Here is an 8,458-nt window from a genome sequence, read left to right as displayed (position 1 = left end):
AATTGCGCTACTGGGTATTTACCACAAAGATACAAATGTAGGGATCCGAAGGGGTACGTGCACCCCAATGTTTATAGCAGCAATGTCCACAATAGCCAAACTGTGGAAAGAGCCAAGATGTCCATCGACAGATGAATGGATAAAGAAGACGTGGTATATATACAGAATGGAATATTATGCAGCCATCAAAAGGAATGAGATCTTGCCATTTGCAACAACGTGGATGGAACTGGAGGGTGTTATGCTGAGTGAAATAAGTCAATCAGAGAAAGACATGTATCATATGACCTCACTGATATGAGGAATTCTTAATCTCAGGAAACAAAGCGAGGGTTGTTGGAGTGGTGGGGGGTGGGAGGGATGGGGTAGCTGGGTGATAGACATTGGGGAGGGTGTGTGCTATGGTGAGCGCTGTGAATTGTGCAAGACTTGAATCACAGATCTGTACCTCTGAAACAAGTAATGCAATATATGTTAAGAAAAAAAAAGGAGGGGAAGAATGAAGGGGGGTAAATTGGAGGGGGAGACGAACCATGAGAGATGATGGACTCTGAAAAACAAACTGAGGGTTCTAGAGGGGAGGGATGGGGGGATGGGTTAGCCTGGTGATGGGTGTTAAAGAGGGCACGTTCTGCGTGGAGCACTGGGTGTTCTGCACGAACAATGAATCATAGAACACTACATCAAAAAGTAATGATGTAATGTATGGTGATTAACATAACAATAAAAAATTTAAAGAGATGGTGGCATGTCTGATTGTTTATATATGATGTTAGGAGCCTAGATCTATTTATTTCATTAATTCTATAAATGATTCTTCGTTTATTAACTGGGATTCTTGTATCAGAAATTTCCCCTCATTAACTAATAATTACTTTTAGATACAGTTCATACAGAAAAGAAAATGCTTGGTTCTCTTCTTTGCCTGTTTTCACAATAACGATCTGGTTGCTTTGCTTCCTGTAACTGATCAATTTTTTCAGTCAAAGTGCCTTCATGGATTTAAACCAGTCTGCTGCAGTTCTTCTTATTGATGCTCAGATCATTTCACCTTTGGTCAGTAGGAGCCTTTTCAACTTGGCACCTGATTCCTTTTGACATAACCCTAAATCATCTTTGATAGCTTCTTTGCTTTCTGGTATGACAAGATGTTGCAAGCACATCTCATACATTTCCTGCTCCTTTTGACAGTGAGGGGAAGTCCTATTAATTATGCCAGGACAGTATTGTAAACTGGGACTCCAGGACAAACGGGGATATTTGGTCACTTTGCTTATAGCCCTCATCATGTGTGATTGGGTGTCTGCAATTTCTTCACCCAACTGTGCACTTTCAGGGCTGGCTGCATGTGATAATGAAGAGTGCCAAGGGGGTATGACCTTTGTAAGAGAAACCCATCCTTATCCTTTGGGTGGTGATAAAACCAGATAACTTTCTGCCCAAGGTCTGTCCTGGGGAGTTATTACTTTAACATTTGCTTTTTCAAAATGTATGGCATGAATGTTACCTGCAGCCTGATTAACTGTACTTCAATACTCACGAGGTTTTTCCAGCCTTTATTTCGAAGGGTTCCTGCTGCCTGGACTGAGGCACTGATGGAAGGAATGGGAAATAAGTGTTGGGGAAAAACCCCAGCAGGTAAAACAGTGTGGGACTTGCGCATGAATAGACCAATGGGATAACAGAAAAGGTTGAGAATAGCCCCAGCTCTATACAGAAATCTAGTGCGTATTAAAGATGGAATCTCAGATCACTGGGCAGAGATTTATTTATTAATTATTTTATTTTTAAAAAAGATTATTTATTTATGTTAGTCACCGTACAGTACATCATTAGTTTTTGATGTGTTCCATGATTCATTGTTTGTGTATAACACCCAGTGCTCCATGCAATATGTGCCCTCCTTAATCCCCATCACTGGGCTCACCCATCCCCCCACACCCCTTTACTCAGTTTGTTTCCTGGAGTCCATCGTCTCTCATGGTTCATCTCCCCCTCTGATTTCTCCCCCTTTCATTTTTCCCTTCCTTCTCCTAATGTCCTCCATGCTATTCCTTATGTTCTGCAAATAAGTGAAACCATATGATAAGTGACTTTCTCTACTTGACTTATTTCATTTAGCATAATCTCCTCCAGTTCCGTTCTTGTTGATGCAAAAGTTGGGTATTCATCCTTTCTGATGGCTGAGTAATATTCCATTGTATATATGGACCACATCTTCTTTATCCATTCGTCTGTTGAAGGGCATCTCGGCTCCTTCCACAGTTTGGCTATCATGGACATTGCTGCTATGAACATTGGGGTGCATGTGGCCCTTCTTTTCACTACATCTGTATCTTTGGGGTAAATACCCAATAGTGCCATTGCTGGGTCATAGGGTAACTCTATCTTTAACTTTTTGAGGAACCTCCACACTGTTTTCCAAAGTGTCTATACCAACTTGCATTCCCATCAACAGTGTGAGAGGGTTCCTCTTTCTCCACAACCTCTCCAACATTTGTTGTTTCTTGCCTTGTCAGTTTTTGCTATTCTAACTGGTATAAGGTGATATCTCAGTGTGGTTTTGATTTGAATTTCCCTGATGGCTAATGATTTTATCTATTTGAGAGAGAGAGAAGGAGCAGGGGGAGGGGCAGAGGGAGAGGGAGAAGCAGTCTCCCTGCTGAGCAGGGAGCCCCAAAGCTGGTGCTCCATCCCAGGACCCCGAGATTATGACCCGAGCCGATGACAGATGCTGAATGGACTGAGCCTCCCTTTTTTAAAAAGTTGCTTTGGGATAATTGGACAGTGATTTGGAGAAAGATAAAAATGACCCACTTCTCACATCACATTCAAGAATAAACTCCAAATGAGTCAGGAATCCAAATGTGAAAAATGAAAGAATGCAAGTACCAGAAAACACCGTGGATGTGAATTCCTCTAAAACACGGGTTCAGGGAAAGATTTTAAATCTAGGACTGAGAATCCAGAGGCATAAAAAAAAGATTGATGCATTCCTACATAAAAATTTTAAGAACTTCTGAATGGCAAAAACAATAAGCAAAGACAAATGACAGGTTAGGAGAAAGAAATTGCCACATAACACAAAATTCTAGTATTTCTAATATGTGGAGAACTTTTTTAAAAAAGCAAAAAAAAAAAAACCCACAAACAACAAATGAAACAATCCCATTGAAAAACTGACAAACTTGACTTCATAAAAAAGATATGAAAATGGCTATTAAGCATATTGAAAGATGCTGACCTTCACTTCAATTCCAATTAAAACTATACTGAGAGATTTTTTTCCCATCTGATTGGCCAAAATTCCCAAGCTTGACAGTATGTGCTGTCGATGAGTTTGTGGGGAAACTGGAATTCTTATGTGTTGCTAATGGCATGCAAAACAGTGCAACCTCATGCGGAGGAGAATTTAGCAGTATCTTACAAAATTATGGATGGTTTTAAAGAGACATCTCTGATAATATGAAAATACATATGCAGAACATTACTCATTACAGCCTTCTTACTAACCGCAAAAATATTGGAAGCTGCATAAATATCCAGGATAGGCAATTGAAAAAACTCTGGCACATCCATACAATGTAGTGTTGTGCAGCTTTAAAAAACATTCTTGTTTCAGTTTTCACAATTGGAATATGGATCTAGATTAAATTATTGTATTGATGTTAAAAGTACTAGCATTGATAACTATATTGTGATGTAAGAGAATATCTCTGTTCTTAGGAAATACACACTGAAATATTTAAGGATAAAGGACTGTTGTGTGTGTACATACACAAATATACATACACACACACACACACATATATATATATATACACACACAGAGGGGAGGTGGAAGCAGGGCAGAGGAGGAGGGAAGAAAAGAAGGTAAAAACGTTAATGATAAATGAACCTGGGTAAAGGATATATGGGTATTTTGCACTATTGATTTTGCAACTTTTCCTGTAAGCTTTAAATTATTTTATTATAAGAATTTAAAATAAAAAAACAACCCGACGGGATTTACTAGTTATGAATGTGGGAAGAAAAGGGTAGCAAGTCCTTGTCCAGTGATAATGGCCCTGAGGTGGGAGCAGGAGGGTGACACAGCGTACAGCTAATGAGATGCACTGAATTGATCATACCTCATCTTGCACAAGAGCTGCAGATTCATTCCTGTGCTTTTTTCACTATGTGTGTGGTTGACCAAGGCTCCTTCCTGCAGTGACTGAAGGAAGACCTTTCGTGTGGCAGCTTCCTTTATGGAAATCCTGTTTTCAGTGTCTTCATCCCTGGCCTTGGTTTTGTGTAGGTGTATACCTTCTGCTCCAAATGGGGATCATTTTCCCCAAATCTGCTGGTTTTAGCCCATTGCTTCAGGGAGCATCTTTGGTAATTAATGCATGTTCTGGTTAATACAAATGTACAGGTATCCCGGTGGGCATTTAGTCTCACAGTGTTTTGGAATTGTTTCACAATTTGTATCTTACTTGGTGCTTATGACAGACCTCTATAGCAGGGCAAAATTGATGGTCAAATAAATGAAATCTGGAGGGTTAACTGGGTTAACTGGTTTGAGCAGCAATGAATTAAAAGGGAAAAATGAGTCTAATTTTAGAATTGTTGAATATGAAATAACAGAAGGGCTGTTAGATGTTGAGGACTGGTCTTCAGAAAGCCTAGTTTTTTTGTTTTGTTTTTTAGATTTAGCTGATATGCTGGGAATTAGGTACCCAAAAGGCATTCGCTTGACACCTCTAGTGTGTGATAGAGTTTATGTACCACCCAGTGACTATAGGTATACATTTGAAAGCTCCCCTAACCCCAGGCCCTAGCAAACCTCAGGGGACCTCAGCTCCAGCCCACATCCAGTGTCTTCATGCACTATTAAATCAGCAGGAGCTGCTACCCCTAGAGACCCACAACATTCCAGTGTCCTTACTGTTCCCTAGCTTCTCTGCCCTCCCCGACTCCAAAAATGACCCAAATGCCTCTCTGGTAAATCCTACCTGGTGCTTATCATACCTCTACATTGAAGTATTTTATACTTCAGGAGGCTCAGGGGAGCAGTAGGAGAGGTAACTAGATCGTGTGGGGTTGGACTCTAGAAGATCATTTGCTCATAGAATAATGGCATCTGACTCAAAAGATCCAGTGTATCAGATCTAGAAGCAAGTGATCCAGCTCCACTGTCTTAGGACCTTTCCCTTGCTTTCCATCATCCTGCAGAGAAAATTGCTGCCTCTGAGTGGTAGTCAACATTCAGTCAAACCCTCTCTGTCAGCTTGCTGAGCCATGAGCTGTATTCACACCTTAGCTGGTAGTGGAGTTGGCAAGTCCCTAACATACTTAATACTTAAGGTGAAAACTATCCTTAGGATATTCCAGATTGAGGTTTTGTCCTTCATGCTATTAAATTACTTAAACAAGGAGGTCATTAAACAGGTAGTGCTAATGCCTTGGCAGCCTACATAAACAACCCCAAACCTAAGTCTGTCAATGCCTCAAAATTAAGGAATTGAACATAAGGGCAAACAATCACAAATATCCATAGGCTTTCCCCTATAAGGCAACCTTAAGCTATAGCCAATAAAAGTTTTTTTGCTTTGCTTCCTATGTTTGTAAGTGTCTGGCCGCTACCTCCTGTGGGTGGAGGGCTGCTAGCCACTTCTGGTTTGGTACTGTCTGATGGGAATTGATTTTAGCTCAAACTCTTAACATTTTTAATATGCCTCAGTTTGTCTTTTAATAATGCTTTTCAACAGATTCTCACAGTATTACTTAACACAGTATCACTTAACATCAAAATCGCCTGGGGAACTTGTGTAAAATGTATTTGTGGATGTCCACAGGGAATCTTCATTTTCGCAGCCCCTCAGGTGATAATCACATAAATTTCAGGAATGATAGCTCCATTGTGGGAAACATGCGGCTTCACCAGAACACCCATTCAAACATTAGAACAGATCCTGAAGTTTACCCCCACCAGCCCAAAGCAGATACGGCCCTATGAAGAACAGCAAGGCATGACTTTCCACAGCAAAATGTTATTTTACTCCTTTCAGGTTGTAGCCATAACACGTGAATCTCTTCAACAATACAGGATACTTACATCCTGATCTCTCCCAAGGAAAAAAATATATATTTTTTTGTCAGAAATCCATTCACTCTGTCTCAGGGCTCACTGTAATGCCCAGCTTGGTAAATGTGCTTAAGAAAGATTTCTTCAGTGAATCCGTGGTGGCTCTCCCTCCCCAATTTTCTTGGTTGCCGTTGCTTTACTGCACTTTTAGGTCCCCATAACGGGTGAGAAGGATGAAGCACTTTCTTTTGGGCATCCCAAGGTTGCAGCTCAATGGAAAAATGCTTGAATTCTGATTAGATGAGGTTGTGCTTATCCCTGACTAGGTGCTGGGCTGGGCGTGGACAGCACAGCAAAATAGGGGTGACGCAGCTGGGAGAGTCTGAGTGTCACAGAGGGTTTGTTAGGAACTCTTCAATGGAGTCTGTAAGTTCTGAGATCTGTATCTGTGAAAGATCTTTAACAGCATCCTTTTATGTAAACTGGTAGATCTTTGTTCTACATAACTATAGAGGAGGACTTGGAGGGTATCAAGGGCATTGATGGGGAGACCACTGAAATGATATAGGAGAGTTTGGGAAAGAGCACAACTTTTGCAGCTGGGAATCAGTCCCAATCCAGAAGTCGAGTTCAACAGTAGACTGAATTCTAGATAGTTCAGATCTCTATTCCAGAAAAAAACCCTTTCCTTTTGCCTCCTTTTGAATGAGGTGTTGTTTCCTCTTATTTTACCTTGGATTCTTAGTAAAATATCTTAAGATGTCATTCTTTTGTGCCTGACTAAAGTAAAGGGATGTCTTGATTTGTTGAAGGAAAAAGAAGGTAAGGGGGAGGAAGATAAGGGAGGGGAAGAGTGAGTGCAAGGTCGTTTGTAGATTTGGCTGTCACTTTGTTGGGAGAAGCCATCACAAAGGGCATGTATGCTTTATTACACAAAGATAGCAAAAATAATTCTCCTTATCATTCTCACCCCACTGGATCTTTTCTCAGTATTTAATTTAATTTTAATTCCGGTGAGTTAGCATACAGTGTTATATTGGTTTCAGTTGTATAATGTAGTGATTCAGTGATTCCATACAAAAATATAGAATGCTTCATGAATGTGCATGTCATCCTTGCACAGGGGCCATGCTAATTTCTGTATTGCTCCAGTTTTAGTATAAGTGCTGTCAAAGTGAGCACTCTTCTCAGTTTTAGTATCTATTTCCTTTCCACGCTTTTATCCAAACTGTTCCATTGTCCCACCCAACTTAATGTTTACATGGAGTTGACTCTAAGTGCCAACTAAGGGGAGATCCATTCCTAGACCACCACTTGTATAGATCATATCATGGTCAGAATAACTCCATTCATACAGAACATACTGACACCTTATCTCAACATTGGATCTTTACTCAATATGTATTATGTTCTTGTGTTTCATTTTCCTTTCCTAATTTACTAAGTGTAGCAGCAAAAAAGAAAAAAAGAATTAGATTAACCCCAACTAGAGACAGATAGCAAAGACGTGCAACTTTTCACTGAAGATGTTTAACAGAGATTTCAATTTTTTTTAAAGATTTTATTTATTTATTTGACAGAGAGACATTGCCAGAGAGCACAAGCGGAGGGAATGGCAGAGGAGAGGGAGAAGCAGGCTCTGCACTGAGCAGTGAGCCTGACGTGGGACTCAAACCCAGATCCCTGGGATCATGACCTAGCCAAAGGCAGATGCTGAACCATCTGAGCCACCCAGGTGCCCCTCGATTTTTTTTTTTTAATCTCTTAGGTTGGATGTGGAGAAATTGGAAAACTTGTACACTTTTGGTGAGAATGTAAAATGCAAAAAGCAAAAAGTGCTTTGCAAGACAGTTTGGTGGCTTCTCAAAAAATGAAAATTGGAGTTACCACTATGACATAGCAATTCCACTTCTGGATATAGACCCCAAAGAATTGAAAGCAGGGACTCAAAGAGATATTTGTACACCCATGTTCATAGCACCGTTATTCACAATAGTCAAAAGGTGGAGGCAACCCACGTGTCCATCAATGGATGAGTTGATAAAATGTGGTTTATTCATACAATGGGTTATTCAGTCTTAAAAAGGGAGGGAATTCTAAAAAAAAAAAAAGGGGGAGGGAATTCTGACATGCTACAGCACAGATGAAACCTGAAGGCATTGTGCTAAGTGAAATAAAAACACAAGTGCTATATGATTCCACTCACATGAGGTACCTAGAGTAGTCAGATTCATAGAGACAGAAAATAGAAGGGTAGAGGCGGAGCAAGATGGCGGAGGAGTAGGAGACCTAGATTTCGTCTGGTCTCAGGAATTCAGCTGAATAGGGATCAAACCATTCTGAACACCTACGAACTCAACAGGAGATCGAAGAAGAGAGTAGCAACAACTC

The 8,458-nt window shown here is 40.4% G+C and overlaps 1 non-coding gene across 1 annotated transcript; it reads right to left on the bottom strand.

The window, feature by feature from the left end:
- Positions 1 to 7,145: 7,145 nt before the first annotated feature.
- LOC112817905 (U6 spliceosomal RNA) lies at positions 7,146 to 7,249 on the bottom strand. Its single transcript, XR_003206492.1, has one exon. It is a non-coding gene; the product is annotated as a U6 spliceosomal RNA (small nuclear RNA).
- Positions 7,250 to 8,458: the final 1,209 nt, after the last annotated feature.

The sequence above is a fragment of the Callorhinus ursinus genome, unplaced genomic scaffold (genome assembly GCF_003265705.2).
Source record: "Callorhinus ursinus isolate GAN/ISIS: 27379988/994484 unplaced genomic scaffold, GSC_fseal_2.0 scaffold1994, whole genome shotgun sequence".
In the NCBI taxonomy this organism is placed as follows: Eukaryota; Metazoa; Chordata; class Mammalia; order Carnivora; family Otariidae; genus Callorhinus; species Callorhinus ursinus.
The sequence above is the reverse complement of the archived record's forward strand: the minus strand, read 5'-3'. Positions and strand labels throughout refer to the sequence as shown.